Source organism: Lepus europaeus, chromosome X (genome assembly GCF_033115175.1).
Source record: "Lepus europaeus isolate LE1 chromosome X, mLepTim1.pri, whole genome shotgun sequence".
Classification (NCBI taxonomy): domain Eukaryota; kingdom Metazoa; phylum Chordata; class Mammalia; order Lagomorpha; family Leporidae; genus Lepus; species Lepus europaeus.
This window is the reverse complement of record NC_084850.1, coordinates 51,218,819-51,236,804: the sequence shown is the minus strand read 5'-3', so window position 1 is coordinate 51,236,804 and position 17,986 is coordinate 51,218,819.

The following is a 17,986-nucleotide window of genomic DNA, read 5'->3' as shown; positions in this document are numbered from 1 at the left end:
CATGCACACTCACTCACGAGGCTGGGGACCGAAGTCAGAGGGGCCGACCGACAGTCGCAAACAGTGACAACACAGTGGCATTCCCAGCTGTGTTAAATAACCAGCATATCATGATTGCTTTTTCACGCAAATATCAATGACATAATCCTAGCAGGCTGGCAGCCCTCTCGCTGGCGTACAGAAACAATGACCCAATTCTTTGCAAGGGCCGCCACAGCAGATGTGATGACTGGGTATGTTGCGCGGGGCAGTGTGTGTGATGGACGGGGCACAGTAGGGCAGCAAACTGTGCGCTGAGGACTGGAAACCTGGCTCCCGAGCCAAAACTCCTGCCATTCATCTGGTTGGAAAAAAAAATAGAGCCATTCAGTATGAAAGTTCCCACTTGTTCTCATGACGGAGGCCAGTGGGGAAAATGTGGCTCAGCGCTGATTGAAGCAAATTCTGTTTAAAAACCCAGCCGGTTTGTGGGTATTTGTTTATTTATAACTCCCCCTCCCCCTGCTCTGCCTCCCCACACCCTGCCTCGTTCTGCAAAGGATTTGAGATGGGATTTGAACACTGAAAGTTTGTTTAAGTCCTAAACAGGTCCAGCTACTCTGTAGATTGACCACAAAATGAAACGGCTCAGACTCAGCAACTGGCTGTCTAGAACATGGTTTTGCTTTTCCCAGTCCAAGCTAGTCCTCCTCGCCCCTGTGGAGAGAGGGGCCTCTTGTACCAGAACACCCTTGGCCCCCAGTGCTACACTTTACCAGGGAGATACACAGGAGCCCAAAAGCCTGGAGCTCCCTAAGATTAAGGGACTTTGATTCACTTGGACGCCCTCCCTCCCCCACCCCCTCCCTCGTTCATTCACTCAACAAACATTGATCGGTACCTATGCTGGACGGAGCTCTGTGCCAGGCACAGGGAAAGCAAAACTGAACAGCCTGGCTCCCTGCTTGAAGAGCTTTCAGCGCAGTGGCAAGAACAGACAAGGGGAGAAGCCCCACCCCCGAACCATGCTGTGACCCTGACCAGCACCGAGGTGGAAGCACCCCAGGGGGTGGCGAGGGGACTCCAGATGACCAAAGAATTTGGTTCACAGGCTCAGACTCCGACCACCTTGGCTTCTGCTTTGGCTTCTGCGTCTCCCTAGCAGTGCGATTGTGGGCACTTGGCTTAACATCTCAGAACCTCAATCCCCTCATCTGTTAAATGGGGCTAATAATAGAATTGACGTCATTGGGTTATTAAGTGAAAGAATCTGTGTAGAACTCTTCCTGGCACATAGGAAGCGCCCAATAAAAAGTCAGCTTTTTGTGCTTTCTATTCCTTTTGTTTAATTTCATAAAGCTGTGTCCGGTGATGAGACTCCAAGGATTGGTTTCTAAAACAGAACTGCTCTCAACAAACGCCTCCCTTTTAGCCTGATTTTTTTTCTCTCCTATGGAATGACACAGATCTGCCATGATTTTTCCCTCAGCAACCATATGTCTGGCACGAAGTACAGGGAGAAAATATTTCCCAGCTGGTTTTGCTTATGTCAGCCTACTGTGTGCCATCCGGCACTTCAGATTAGAGGGACACATTGCTGAACAACGCAGATGAGGTCCCTGTCCTCCTGGAGCCTGCATTTGCACAGGGAGAGACACACCATAAGCACACAATCATAAAGAGACATAGTCACTCAGGGCAGTGAGTGCAATGGAGGAAACACTGCCCACAAACAGAATAACGGGGGTGGGGGGAACAACAACCTGTAGGTGGCCCAGGAAAGTTCATCTCAGGAGACAACACTGACACTGAGATGGAAAGATTAAGGAGAGGCTTCCTGTGCCAAAAGTAAGAGCAAAGGCAATTCAGGCAGAAGGAGCAGCACACACAAAGGCCCTGGGGCAGGAAAAAGACTTTGAGAATATTCTAGAAATTGAAAGACCAGTATGGCCGAGACATACATCCTCGGTAGGCAGGAAAAGCAGACAAGATTGTCGCATGCCTACTGAAGCTGAGGAAATTAGAAAGCCCAGAGAGTCACGGACTTACCCATAATGCCTTACACACAGTAGGTGCTCCGTATGTTGTAGTATGCTCAGCCAGCAGGGTGGAGCTGAGGTCCTTTGCCTTCCAAATTCGGACTGAGATTTCCCACCACAACTAGGACTCAGCTACCCAGGGAGACTGAAACATAGAGTCTTTTTGGTTGGTGAGTCACAGGCAACGTGCATTAGAGTGCGGGGTCGAGCGGCCCCAGCTGCTGCCTGTGTGTAAGGGGCGGGGGTGGGCTCAGGCCGTGGCTGAGGCTTTTTAGCATGTTTATGATGAGCTGAGCGCACTCACTGCTTAATTTAAAATACTGCTCACCCATACACATACAATTCAGCAGCTGGGGGAGCTGCCAGGAATTGATGCTAAGTGTACAACATGGGAGGCTCAGGAATGGTAGGTACCTAGCTCTGTTTCCCAGATCCCATGGACTGTGCCTGATCCCGTACCGGCTCATCTTCCCTAAGAAAGTCCCAGAGGTCAAGCCACAGATGACCACGGATGACCACAGTAGCTGTCGGGGGGGGGGGGGGAGATGGGGGGGAAGGGGGCCCTCGCCAGAGCCACTGGCGCCAGCCTCGCCCGCAGCCCTACCCGGTTGTCGCCATAAGCTCACCTGTCTTCCTCGCCCCCTGTGCGTCAAAGTGCAAAGGCACCCTGTGGGAGAAGCCTCTGTTCTGCCGCCCCTGCCAACCCGCCCTCATCTTCCTGTTCCTTGAAATCTGACAGTCAGGAAAACTCCTCTGGCCCCTGATCACAAACTGTCCGGGCTTGGCTGCTGCTCTTTCCGGTGGAGCTTTGTCTCCCCCAGCCACACCCGGGAGCAATTAAGTATCCTTTCGGGTTCCCCCCACGGATCTCAAAGCACAGCCTTAGGGACACCAGGGAGAGTCCCGGTGCGCATTTGCTCATGGGTTGCATGACAGTATCAGTTTGAAAAGCTTTTTGGGTGGAGCGTCTGCTCGTTACTTGGAAAACAAGGAGTTCAACTTGACAAAAATGTGGAAAACCCTCAAGGATATCCAGTTCCCTTAGCCTCATTCCCCTACCCCTAGAGTCCTCCGCCGCCTTTCACTCAAAGTGCCCCACAGGTCATCTCTTAGCTCATAGCACCCCCTTCTACCTGGGGAGTGCTGTCTCCCCACTCTACCTGGCAAAACCCCCATTGAAATGCCATGTGTGCCATAAAGCCTGACCAGGCACAACCCACTGCTTTTGCCCCCCCTGAGCCCTTATGGCACCCTGGGTCTGCCTCCTTTATGGGATAGGCTGGCGGGCTGCAATAAGCCCCTTTCCAAGCCCACCTCCACCGGTCCCCAGAGGCGACCTCAGTCATCTCTTGTGGAAAAGCGGATAGCAACACTAGCCTCGGTGGGATGCTGGGAGTTGCCCATGAGACAATCTCTTGCAGTACCCTCAGCATAAGACTGGGCTTCCGGAGCCCAGGGGGAGTTACTTGCCAACAGGGTCTGCAGTGTCTCTGGGAAGCAGAGGAACGCACCGGCTCTGAGCGGGGACTCGGGAATCAGATGCATGCAGGTTGCCGACACGGCTTGGTCACTTCCTAACTATGTGACCTTGGGCCACTCACTTCCTCTCTGAGGTCCAGTTTCCTGGTATACACAATGAGGTTATGAGCGTTTCCCTCTGCCCATCACAAAATCTGTAGGGAAAGCTCAGAGGCATCAGACACACGAGGTAAACTACTCAGTAGCAGGCTTATCGCAGGAAAAACAGAAAGTGCCCTGTCGAGGTCTACACACCCTACAACCTAGAAAACTCGTTCTGGGCACAGACACTATGTGACTTAGCTTCGCATCTCCCGCTGCCTAGTCTAGCCCAGGACCTCTGCAGCTGGCAGGCCTACAATAAATCATTGTTGAATTGAATTGAAAACCCAAACCAGATGTGTGCCTCCTCCTCTGTCGAATGAAGCTTTCAAGCTGGTGGGTTGGGCCTACCGCCTCTTCGCTCCCCCTCCCTCCACGCTGAGCGGCCGCCATTGTCTAGGCCCGGCTCTGGGGAATATGACAGGGTGCTGGGAGTCGGTGGGGGTGGGGCGGGGGATAGGTAGATGAGTGGGTTAGGGAAGAGCACTCTTTATGTTCCTGGTAACCTCAAGCAAATTGCCTTTGAAAGACACGATCCCAAAGGCACTGGTGCCTGAATGGAGGTGACATGCCAAAAGCCCTTCCTTCTTCACTTCCCCACCCCAGCGCCTAGGCACAGGGGAAGCCCCAAACACTGCACACCAGAAGTTAAAGGAGAGCACCAGAAGAAAGCTCTCTTCTCCTTTATCAAGGACGCTGATTTGGAGGTTCAGCTCGGAAAGCATCAGGCCAGGATTCGAACTCAGCTTCAGCGGGCTGTACGGCCAAGAGCGAATCACGGGGCACACCTGCTTCTAGGCAGCTCTTGCTAGAGACGGACAGAGGTCTGGATGTGCCCCTCCCTCTTCTCCACCCTGCATGACGCCTGAGAGCAAAACATAGCAAATACTCCCCAGACAACATATCCATTAGAAAATTACAAAAGAGAGGTCCCTGTCGTCAGCGTTTCTTGGCCAGAGCTGTGTAGATGGGGCACAAGGGCTGGTATGCTCTCCAGCGCAGGGTCAAGGTTAAGAGCGAGACACCAGAACACAACCACCCAGATTACAACTCTGGCTCCACCATGTGCTAGCCTGCCTGCCACTGAGCAACTCACCGACCCTTTCCTGTGCCTCCGTCTTCCTGTGCAACTGTCGCCTAATACTAACGCTAGAACCTCCTCACAGGGTTGTCTGCGAGAATTAAATGAGCTTATGTTTGCAAAGCATGTATCCTGTGCCTGATGCATGCTAAACACCAAGTACCTGTGACATAAAGTACACATCGACCTCTCTCCCGCTATGGCCAGACTAGCCTAGAGGCAGGGCTGGCAAGTGGTTAGAGCTTGCCTGAGGAGCCAGCTGAACTTGGATTTGAATGTCACGCTCATGACTGGAAGTGACCCTTTCGGAACGTCAATTTCAGCATCTCCAACAGAAGAGTCATCCTCTGAACCTTGGAGAGCACTGCTGTTTCCTCCCTCCACCTCCCCCTCTGCCTCCCCCCCCCCCGCTTCTTCTGGGCTAAGTTATCACACAAGGTATAGTTTTGGCAATGCTACCACAGTAAAGGAACAATTTCAGAGTTGTGCCAATGTAATTCCTAAACATTGGATTCTGCAGCCAGAAGACGGAAACATTTTTTGGTCACTTCGGAACCAACCAAGCCCAGGCGATCAGTTTCCCCACTCAGCAAACCTGACTGCCTCTCGCCCCTCCCCCCACGCAGCAGAAGTCACTGGACAGGACGAAATGGAAGGAAGGAGGATTTTACTGCAAACAAAAGCCATCTTTGTTTGCTGCCCAGCTTTAGGAGAGAAAAAAAAAAAAACACCTCAAACCAGGAGTTTGGAAAATTCTTGAAAGTTCTCATTTTATTCCAGCAAATCTAACCAAATTGGCCAGATGCCTGGTCGTGTGAACCTGAGTCAGAAGGACCCGCCTCTGCCCATCCCTGTCCCCATAGCACCCAGAACCCAGCAGGGTACATGGGCATCATTACACACTGGTTGTCGATTCCTCCCAGGGAGCCCCACATTGCACTTCCACAGCGTCTGCTACGTTGCCAAAACATTCGGAAAGCAGCACGAAAGAACATTTTGCAAACGGGGGGGAAAAAAAGCATCCATCAACTCACCACTCTAACACAACTCTTAATTTTGTGTGGAAAGTTCTCTTCCAGTCTTTCTCCACGTGCAGACATTTTTTACAGCACTGTAGTCATAGGGGAAAACTGCAGCAGCTTCGGCCAAGAACCAGATACCATACAGCTCATGTCACTAAACTTTCCAAGGGAGGACTTTTCCTTCCCTCATTCACCCCATTCATGCCGTCAGTCAGTCATTCAACAAACACGGATGTGAGCAGGCGCTCCTGCCATGCCCTGCAGAAGATGGAGATGACTAAGGAAGCGCCCCCTGCCCTCAAGCAGCTCCCCGTTGAAGGGGGCGGCAGGGGGGAAACCAGATGAATTAGTGGGAAGCTGGAATCCAAGCCCTCATGCTGTGGAAGCGCCAAAGCACGGAAGAGGCGCGTGGGATACTGCCACAGGCATGGAGCCCCAGGAAAGCAAGGTGTCATCCCGCAGCCCAAAGCTTGTCGCATGGAGCTGGATCACAGGCAGGGAGCAGTGCGTGCAGTGAGGAAGGGAGGAGGGGCCAACTCAGGACCCCCCCCCCCCAAGAGCTCTCTCTTTCATTCTGAACACTGAGCAGGGGCGCAGCAGGGGGAGGGGTGAGCATTCTCAGAAGACTGCCCCTGGAACGGAAGGGAAGGTAGAGTGGAGGGCAGGAGGCAGGCGCAGGGAGACCCCTCAGCACCGTGTCACAGGAAGCCATGTCAAAAAGGCTGTCTACAGGAGGAGATGGCGTCTCCACTGACAAACTCTGTCCCCTTAGGGCGTGACGCAACCTCGCCATGCCTCGGTCTCCTCCTATGGTAAAGAAAAGATCGCCCCTGGGCCTTTTGGCAAAGCACAAGTGTGAAACAAAGCAACAGTGGCATGTCTTGCAGCACTGCTGGGAAGGGGCAAGGAGCTGGTACATGCAAAGCACCTGGCACAGAGGCTGCTCCCAAGAAGACCCTCGGCTCATCCGTTCGTGTAACCGCCCCTTCCCCTCAGCCCGGCTCCGCCTCACCCTTCCCTAAAGGCCGGCACGCTAGGCAGCAGGGAAGTGGCCGAGGCGGCACTCTATGCCAGACAGTCTGCCTGCACAGGGTGGTGGGGCAAGGCTTGCCGGGGCTGTCGTCAGGACAGTCCCTGGGGGATGGTTTGGCCGAGCCGAGGGCCCCACTGAGGTTGGAAACTTTGACTTTCCAGTGGGACTAATCAACAAAGTGATGGGATTGTCTCCAGCACTGCGCCTCCATCTGGGTGTAAGCACAGAGGAGGAGCCCGAGTTAAATTTATCCAGACTTGGCATCGTGCCTCCTGGATGTGGCAGAAGACACAGGGCAAGGGAGCTGGGGATCCGGGCAAGATCCTGAGGCCTGTGTTCCATGAGTTGGGCAAACTGGCCTGGCTTCAAGCCCCATCTCTGCCTGCTACTAGCTGTGGGACTCTGGGAAAGTCACTCAACCTCTCTGATCCTCGGTCCCCGCACTTCAAAGACAACAGTTACCTGCCGTACAGAGTTCACTGTGAGGAGGGCATGCCATTATGGAAATGCTGCCAATTGTACGACGCTTAGTATGTGCTGGGCACACACGTGGTCATTGAGATTCTTAACCTCATCAGCATTTGCAAGGATGAGGAGGGAAGGAAGGAAGGCGCGAGGAGCCCATGGGGTGGGGCAGTAGGTGGAAGGGAAGATTCTCCCCAGGTGCAGAGGGACACTGGGGTCAGCAGGAAGGGTGCAGGTGGCGGGGGGGGGGGGGTTCTGCCTGATGATGAGGCATTGGAGCATGGCAAGGCTGGGTCGGGGCTGTGTCCTGCACATGGATCATGGATGGCGAACTCACCCAGAATGATGTCAGGACTTGGGGTGGAGAAGAAGACAGTGAGCCAGATGTCCAACTCTTCGTTGCATGTGGGGGTGGGGAGGGTTGGCCAGGAGAGGTGATTTAAAAAGAAGAGTCGAGGAGGAGAGGAGAGGAGAGGGTGCTGTGGCCAGATGGCATGAGAAGGAGGAGTTCTTGGCCGAGGACGGAGGACTAACGATCTGGAAGCCGGCAGGGGAAGCTAGAGCACAGACCCCACCTCCCAGCCCTAGGGGGGCTGTGCTGTGCGGAGCGTGGACAGTGTCCACCAGAGGGCGCTGCGGGCCAAGCCGTGAGCGCCTCCTGGGAGACTCAGGTTTCAGCGTTTCCAGGCGCGGAGGTAAGTCAACAGTGTTCAGCGAAGAACTTCACCCAGAGTGTAGGGGGAATGGTTTACCTTACGGTGGGGCCCCCACAGGGTGCTGCTAAGGATACAAGAGGGCGCTCGTGGAGGGATGCAAAAGTCGGGGCTAGTGGGGATGGACACAGAGAGCGATATAGGGATGGGATAGGAGAGGACAGATGAAAAGACAGCCCGGCTTCACGGTTGGGTTGTGGCCAAGGACAGGGGGATGTGAGGCCTGGTGGGATTAACTGTCCTCGGAGTTACAAATGGAGCTTTTTTTCCCCTTTACATCTTTTGTTTATTATAAAAGTAGCACATGTTTGTTTCAAGCATCTCTAATCACCACTGAAGGCAAACCCTCCTCCCGCGTCGCATTCCCCCGGAAGGAGCCACTGTTGATTGCTATGGTCGCTATGTGTAACACACAATACCCGCAACCCAAATCACAGCCCACTGTAGGGACTCTTGCAGCTTGCTTTCATCACAGTCCTGTCGGCGAGATACCATTGCCCTTATCTGTGCTACGCTGTTATTGTCATCCTTATGGTAGGAGTAGCAATGATTCCAGGTGGCAATTACTGAATACGCTGTTCCAGGGATCAGCTCACTAATTCATAGGGATTACCTCATTTACAGTACATAATGTCATGAAGAAGGTTATTATTTACGGCACAGAGAGGTTCAGAAACTTGGTCAAGGTCACACAGCGCATAAAGGTTGCTGGAGAAAGTCAAAGCTAGGGAGTCTGAGCACAGAGCCCACATTTGTAATCATTAGCATAGTAAAGCCTAGTGTGTGGCTGTTTGGATGTAGCAGACATGTTTGAATTAGTCCTTGCCTGAAGTCATTTAGGTTATTTCCAATTTGTGGCTAGCTTCTACTAAGCGTTTAAAGGGATCTTCTTCTACATGGCGCATTTTGAAAGGGTAAACTCCTAAGAGAGGACTCGCAGGATCAAACGACATTTCCAGTTGCTCCCCAGAAGTTGCGCTCATTTAGATGTGCATCAAGGGTGAATGAATAAGCCTGTTTCGCCATGTCCTCACAAAACTCGGGTTTTAGTGACCTTTTTAATTTTTACCAATCTGAGAGGTGAAAATGACATCTCAGGGCTGTTTAATTGGCATCTCTTAGTTATCACTGATTTGTGCCCCTTTTTAGATGGCATAGTCCCTGTGAATTTCCTGCTCATTAATCTTTGAGCATTTTCCCAGTAGATTGTTCGTCATCTCGTTGCTGTTCTATCAGAGCTCACTGGTTAATTTCCTCAAGTAGTCATCAAGCGCCTACTGTGCACCAGGCACTGTTCTAGGAATGCAGGGGTGAATAGCAACCCTCAGCCTTCGTGAAGCCGACATGTAAGAAGAAGCAATACATCATGAATGAGCAGATAGCTGACCAGTGTAATCACAGACCTCTAGAACGGCTATAAAGAAAACATTGCACTTATCACGGAGCTGCTGGCACACGATGAATAATAGAGCAATGATGCTTTGAGTGATGATTTTGCAACTTTAAGATGGTGCAAAAGGGATACACATTCAGTAGCAACTGTACGTTGAAGTTTGAATTTTGACTTTTTCCTGGGCTGGCGATCTCTCTTATAATGCTGGCCAGTGGCAGCCTACCGCAGCTCCGGGAGAGCCACATAGTCACGAGAAGAAACCCCCAAGACTCTGCAGGGTGCCGAGTTGCTAAGCTAAGGTGGTCAGTAGATTCAGTGTATGAAATGCATTTTCCATGGAACATAGTTTCGATTTACAGCGGATGTATCAGGATGTGGGTCCACCACATGTGCAGAAGCCTTATCAACCTTTGTCTGAGTTCTACATTGTAACTTTATGCTGGTTTGCCTTTTGTCTTTCAACTTCGCATTAGATACGTTTCGCCATACTGAAGTACTCGAATGTTCGCCTAGTCATATATGTCCTTTTTCTATACAGCTCCTCCAGTTTCTGGCTTTGCAGAGACGCTCTGCCTCAATATTTTAAAGATATTCTCCTGTGCATTCTTGTAGCTTTTTAATGGTTTCTCTCTTGAACGTCTAAATATTTGACTTAGCTGGAGTGTATTTTTGGAATAAGGAGTAGATACAGACTCTGCTATATTATTATTAATTTTTTTTTTTTTGCACAGGAGACCAGTTGTCACAGTAACCGCACTGTGTAGTGAAGGGTACATCCTCCCCCACACACACACCTGGGAATGGTGAAGCTGACACCCAGAGAAGGGGAAATTGTGCCCCAGAGTTAGGTAGCAAATCAGTGCTGCCCAAACTGCTCTCGATTCTGAGGTTGCTGTGCTGGCAGTACACAACTGAGCTTATCACAACTCCATCCCTTGGCGCACTTGACTTTGCCTTGGCGGGCCCATGCCAAGGCTCACTATCTTATAGCAACAGGATCTTCCCTTTCCAATAAACCCCTTGACCTTTCATGCTCAGAGATGGGAGTGTGGCGACCCCTGGAAGCTTGGGCCAATACCTCCGGATCTCTATTGAAATAGTTTACATTGAGGCGGCTTTGGTCAAAGAGGGCTGAGGGCAGAGGGCAGAGAGAGTTTGCCCTTTGAGAACCAAAATAGGAAGTGTTCAGATAAATAAAGAAATGTGGCATGGTTTTCATTCAGTTGCTGTCAGAGCAGCTGCCCTCCTGAGAGCCTTCCAAGGGGGTGGGAGGGAGCAGCCTCAAATTATCCCAAAGCCATAAGCTGCTGGCATGGAGGCTGCCGGGACTTGTCAACAGGCCCCAACTGGATCAGAACTAGGACCCAAATGGGGTCTTGAAAAGACAAGGACTGGCACCACCTCCAGGGCATGTTGTCCTTTTTTTTTTTTTAATTTAAAAATTTTTTTTTTACTTGACCAAGTTATAGACAGTGAGAGGGAGAGAGACAGAGAGAAAGGTCTTCCTTCCGTTGGTTCATCCCCGAAATGGCCACCACGGCTGGCACTGCGCTTATCTGAAGCCAGGAGCCAGCTGCTTCCTCCTGGTCTCCTATGCAGGTGCAGGGCCCAAGCACTTGGGCCATCCTCCACTGCCCTCCCGGGCCACAGCAGAGAGCTGGCCTGGAAGAAGGGCAACCGGGACCAGAACCCAGCGCCCATATGGGATGCCGGCACCGCAGGCGGAGGATTAACCAAGTGAGCCACGGCGCTGGCCCGACATGTTGTCCTTTGCTGTGTCCTTGGCAGGCCTTCTCCTCCCTCTACATCTCCTGAGGCTGTGGACACTCCACACCCCCCGGAGGCAGACATCAGAATGTCTGGGGACAAAGAAAAATGAAGTGGGAGCTGAAGTTACTCAGCCTACTGGAGAAGACACTTAAAAAAAAAAAATCTCCAATTTTCCCTCCATTACCAGGAGATTTTTTTTTTCAGTCAAAGTGTTAGAACAAAATAGGTGGATAATTGCCTCCATTTTTTCACTTGACTTTCCATGGGTGGACACAGCCGAAGACACCAGAGAATTCTCCTTGTTAGACTCACCTCGGTGAATATTTTGTTGCTTCTCTCCCAAACCGACAAAGTCAATTTACTGCTTATAATAAGGTAAAACAACCTTTTAACATTACCTGTGTCCCCTACCTACGGGCAGAGTGGGCAGTGGCTTTCTACAGGGAAATGCAAGGTCCTTCCTCCCACACTAATGATGTTAGATTGTCCCATCACCAAGACCGTAGGAAGATGTCTGGTTCCTAGTTCCGCAAAGCAATGCACACATCACTGAGGGAGAAAGGAGGCAAGAGAGTGGCAAAACAGCAGGAGGCACCACAGAGAAATGAGGCAGGCAGCCAGAGGCACTGCTGGGCGCCAGGGAGAGCATGGGCGACTCCCAGGACCGGTCCCTGAGGCTCGTTTGCCCAAACAGCCCGTATCTTGACTCAGAGCAAACAGCGCAAAGACATACATCGAAGCTGGGAGGCAGCCCACCTTTGAGTTAGCCAGGTCTTAGGGCTCCTGGCCTTGACACCAGCAAGTGAGGGTGTAAACGCATCTCCCCACCACTGGCAGGCCATCTGGCCTCAGTCCCTGGGTCCTAGCGTACCTTGAGACAAGAGGGGACCAGAAGAAGTTCTGGCCTTGATGTCAGAACACTCTAGCTTCTGGGGAAGCTGTGAACTGGGGCTGATCTTCTGCTAACAGGGATCCTGCCCTCTTTCGGCCAGCAAGAACCCCTACCTCCTGCCAATTGTGCATACCCGCACTGTGCCAGCATAGATCCCTAACTCTGGCTCTGTGCTTGAGTCCACATTCCTTACCCCTTTGCCCACTATCTATTAAGTACCTCCTCCAACCTGACACTTGGGTAATTAAGCCACATGGCAGTTTAGACTAATACAGACCCAGCTCTCCAGAAGCCAACAGGCTGGCACAGTTGTTATCCACCTTACCAAAGTCAATACCCCTCCTTTTTTGGAGTGTATCTATTTCTGTTTCAGTCCTTTGCTATCCTGAAATGAAATCAATAGATACTGCCGCCTAAGTATATAGGCAAGCTCAAAAAGATGAGTAAATGCCCTGCCACGTAGAGGAAATGAACGTGATTCATAATCAAATAGGAGTGCCATGTATTTCACTATGGGAAGGCTTGCACAAGACTACCCTACCCTGATAGACAAATGAAGTGGGCAGGGGCTTGTGCCTTCTTATATAATCCTCATGAATGCACCAGCTACCAACACAAACCCATGTAGGCGTATTGTATTGAATGCTCTAATTCCAAAAGTAACACCTCAACTGTTGATTTTCAGAAATGGAAAATGCCTCTAGTTAAAGCTCTGGAGGGAGTTGGGGGTTTAAAATACAACCTTCCTTTTTTTTTTTTTTTTTTAATCTAATAGTTGCATTAAAACAGGGTGGAGATGGAGAGTGGAGCAAAATCCTTTGTACTTATATGTAAAACATTTATAATGTAGGTTCAGATCATTATAAATGTGGTTTTCACTTCCATGGATATCAACAAAACATTCAAAAATCATGCAGGATGCTGGACTGGTATTCCTCATTTTGCAGGGTAGTCTGCATCATGCAGGAGACCCCGCATCGCTAAATCTAATCCACTGAAGCCCTCACACATTTACTAAAATTCCCCTAGGGGGCAGTATTGTCTCAGTTGCGAGCCACCAGTCTTGTTGCTCAGTTCCTACAGGATGTGGGCTTTGCCTGGTTCTTCCCAGGGTCCAAGCATCCCCTTCACCCCTGCCTTCAAGAACTGGGGTGCTAAGCGTCACTGCTTCACCCCTAAGCTTCACTGCCTCCTCATCAGTTCAGCTAGGCTGGGCAGGACCACTTTCCACCAAGGTCAGCTGCTTCTCTAGATGACAACCTGTTGTTGCCACTCTCTTTGGATGCCCTCCCGAACTCAGTTCCTGCAGCTGGATCTCCCGCCCCATCCCAAGGAGTGCACCTCCTTCAAGATGCCAGCCCCTCCATTCTACGCCCCAGCCCCCCCCCCCGACACCCACCACCCCTAGTCCCAGGTTGTTGATAGTAGAACTGGTCTGACTATAGCAAGGTTTGAACGTGGGCCTCACCAGATCACTGTGGTCTTCTGCCTGCCACCAGATTCCTTTATCAGGGGTGAGGAACCTTTTGTCTGCCAGGGTCCATTTGGATATTTATGACAGCATTGGAGGCCATGCGAAATTATCATCTTAAAAATCAGCCTGCTATAGATTGGCTGAATTTCAAGTGCCACCTATGGTTGCCTTGGCAGGGCCAGACCAAATGATTTCTCAGGCCAGACATTCATCACCGTTGCTGGTATTAGGAGATGGAAACAAGAAAGAATTCTGCTCTGCACATGGGAAGACATAGAGTTGGCCACCCTTGAGGGTCTTTTCTTGCAGCCTTTAAAGAGCCTTCTGAGTAGCATCCTATGAGATCGTCCCATGCCATTTGAGAAGCAGGCTCAGCTCCCTGCCGAGCACCAGCACCATAGCCAAGAATATGTCTCCGGAATAAGTGAGACCTGGGTTCGAGTCCAGGGTCTACCTCATGCTGCTTATGGATTTAGCAAGTTCAATCTGAAAAAAAAAATGGCGATACTAATACGTGCCTGTCCGATGGCCAGCATGGTGCCTGGCACATAGGAATCCTGCTCCAAATGATGACAATGATTGTTCTGGCAAGCACATGGCATGTGCTGAAAATCGCCTTCTGCCAGTTGGCTTGTCAGGTCCTGCCCAGTTCCACTTTATCTTCTGAACCAAGGCAGAGGTTCCTTGGGGGCTGATGAGGATGGGTGTACCCCTGGGTTCCTGGGTTGAAGTCCCATCCAATGAGAAACACAAACAGAAACAATGAAGGACTCTCTTCATCCAGCTATCAAGAACAGGTGTTTAAAAAAAAATTTTTTTTTTCTATCCTGTCTCATTCCTCAAAGGAAAGCTGAGATAGAGCCGATGGAATAGATCAAGATTGGGAAACAGAATTAACTAGCCCCTCAAATAAATAAATCACTTAGGAACCTCTTAAAAATCCTTAAATAAAATGCCTGCTTTCCTATGCAGTTTGAAAACTGTCTGAAGAAGTGGCTGCTTTGGTCACCCCCGAGAGCAGTGTCTGCACCATGCCGGAGCCTCTAGAGGAAAAGGGAAGGACACGATCCATCCTCCAGGTGCTCAAGGAGGCGTTCAGCACCTGTGCAGTGATAACAGTCAAACAGCATCTCCGCAGAAGCAGCTAGATGAGGGCTACAGTCTTCTTGAAGGTTCTAATGTGTCTTTTTAGCATTCAGAAAGGGTCGTGAACAATCCGGAGCGTGTCGATTGGAACACCCACACATTCATCAATCAGACTCTATTTATCAAACGCATCCTCTGTACTTGGCAGCACGAGGGCTCTAGAAGCAGAGGAGTAGAAGACTGCCCAGAACCTTCCATTAAAGAATTCGCTGTCCCAATTGGGAGGGCAGTGGGAGAGGGAAGGGGCAGGGAGGGAAGAAGAAATCCCTGCACAAAGCAATAGAAAACCCTTCAGCTGGAGGGTTTCGAGAGTAGGCTAATCTCATTTTTGTGGCTATAATTACAGTCTCATAAAACTGAGCGGACTAGACCTTCTGCGATTTGGTAAGATAGAAAATGCAATCGAGCTTGTGAAAGCGGCTGTTTGGCCTAACAAGCCGAGGAGTTCAGAACAAGGTTTCGGCATCAATCCAATCGGAGTTCAGGTTCTGGCTGTACCACTTAGTAGCTGGACAACCTTGCCCAGGGGGCCGAGTGTGTCTCTGAGCCAGTCTCCCCTTGTGTGTGCATCTGTGAGGGACTGTTGTGGGGACTGGCACACTTGGCATGGAGCCTTCCGCCCACTTAATGTTCTTTGAAAAGGTAGCTCACTGTGATCATTAAAAATGACCATCACACTTGTTGGCCAAAGACATGTAGAAACTCTTCAAATTCCCACCTGTCCTATTAGCCATGGGGGCGGGTTTACCCCCACCAGCCACTTCCTGAGCACCTGCACTCTTGGAGAAGAGCCAGCCCAGCCAGGCGCGCTGAGGTGGCGAGGTGAAGAGAATATTCCTGCAACCGTTCCACACATCCTCCCTACACGTTACTTTGCCTTTTGTGCTGCCATCTACCTTCCCAGAAGGGCCTCCCCTTGGCCCTTGAAGCCCCTCTCTGGGAGCTCTTGGGCCCTCCCATTTCAGTATTCTTTTCCTTACAACTTCCCCTTGCAAGTTGGCATCCTACATCTTCTACCTCGAGGGACAACACCACAAGAACGGATAGAAAAATTGTCATGTGACCTTTTCCAAAAGAATGACCTGTACGTAAAATTCCAGCCATGGCCCTTAGAAAATGCATTGTCCACAAAACCCCACAAAAGGCTCTGACTCATGGCTGGGAAAAGCGACAAGCACACGTAAATAGATTTTTTTCTGGCAAAAATGCATCTTGAAACCCCCAGCACAGTGTGTGCAGATTCTCTCCAGAAAAGGAAAGATTTTGAGCCATTAGGCGAAACCATCATGGCAGTGGATGACAGAATTTGCTTCCTTAAAATGCTACCATGTGTGTTTCTGTTGCTTCTTGGTTATTCCTACAATACATTTTGCCCCAGAGTCGAATGTTTTTACATATGCCAGGAGAACTGGTGAGTTACAGGAAGTCTAACAGGCTTAATTAGTGAGGAGTTTAACTTAATCCAGTGGTTTTGCAACAGCCCTGACAGAGTCGGGCTCATTCCTTGTATTTAATGGGAAGTAAGTGGTCAGAAATGGCCTTTAGCAACCTTATTAGAGAAAAGGCACATACTGCACACAAACAAGGCTGGCTCTCCTGCGGTAAAAATAACAGGCTGAGGTGTAGCCATTATCCACGATGGTTTTTTGCGTGCGGGTTCCTATTGCATGTGTTACCTGTTGCTTTCAGCTTTCTGTAATTACGGCTTCTTGTGATCAGACAGCACTGATTTCCCTTCCTATTACCAGCCAGCAAGCTCCGGAGAAAGTCATTCACAGCCCCTCGAGTTTGCCCTGTAAGAGTGTATTTTAAAAGGCAAAGCTTCTTAGTCCAGCCAAATGAAACTGATTGGAAAAGCACCATAGAAACGAGGGGCCTATTACGTGTAATAGCTGCACTCTTTGCAACCCTGTCGTAAGCAGTAGGCCGCAATTTCACAAGGAAAGAACCTGTAAAGGTTTCAGAAGACAGCACTGAAGACGATTAAGGGATTGGAAAGAGGATCTAGGGGAAAAGGTTAAAGGTATTAGGATTACAAGGACGATTTAGCCTCAAAAGGAAAAAAAAAATGAAGGCAGCTGACCAGCTATTTGTCCTCACTATTGATGGCATAAAATAAATGAATGGCAGCAGGAGACACTTCAGGTTAGATGTAAGAAAGAACTTTATGACAATGAGTCTCATTAATCATGTGAGACTGTTCATTCTTCATCCCTAGAGTGTTGGTAGAGGCACAACCCCACGTTGGACAGTGTGTGCGGCACCAGAGAAGTGTCTAGATGGATAATGGAGATCATTACAAAGAAACCAGTCATTACAAGGTAGTGGCATGTGTACTAAACCAGAAGGAACTCAAAATGCATAAGAGTTTTGAAAGGCAAGAGGGTGTATGCAGCATGTTATATATCACCTCCAGTGGGCTCTGAACCAGCGGCCAGTCATCATACTTGATTGAGAGTTCTTCAGCAGAAACATGCAAATGTTCACACAGGGTATGATCAACATCGCAATAGCTTCATACCGGTGCGAGCTCTGCTACCAAACTAGCTTTCTGTGAACGTACAAAGGCTCTCAGTTTGCAGAACTTTCGGGGGGTATTCGAATGATAGATAACTGGGGCCAGTGTACGCGTGTCACGAGGGGCTGGCTCAGCACCAGGACCTGCGGATGAAGGGGAGCTCCAGACTGTGGGGAGAGCACAGTGCGCCAACTCTGCTGCTGTGTTCTAAGGAGGATGGCAGTGTGTGTGTGTGTGTGTGTAAAGTAGAGGGAGGGTGCTCTTTGCTCCTCAGGTCAAGTTCACTTTCAGGACCTACATATAAAGTGGATGGCACAACATGCCTGGAAGGAATTGGGCCTTTATTAGCTAAATGGCCTGTAAATGGGTTTTGCTCTCATTATAGTGATCTCAAATACTTGGCCCCATCATCCTTGTGAGCACATCCATGAATTTCCAGAACAAGAGTCTTCATGAAGGGTTTGCCAAGTGCAGTAGAGTCACTGTGTGTATTGGGGGTGGGGGCAGGAGTTATGTCTCTGGCCTCCCCTTTTAAACTATGTTCTGTGAAGAGCAGGTGCACCCTGCTTCCTCTCTCACACTGACTCCATTGGAACGCAGGGCCTGGCAACTGACAAAGCAAGCTGAAAAGCCTGCAAGGAGGGGCCGCTGGGCTTCTGCTTATCTGCATTGGGGGAACACACAATGCCCCTTTCCGGGCCAAGCAGTTACACTTAGGGGCGACAACCTCCCTTGAGGGGGAACACCCAGTGAACCCTGCCACACCCTCAGAAATGTGGTCCTTGAACTTGATCTTCTGTTCCCCACCAGAAACAAAAAGACCCACTGCAGGAACCATTTC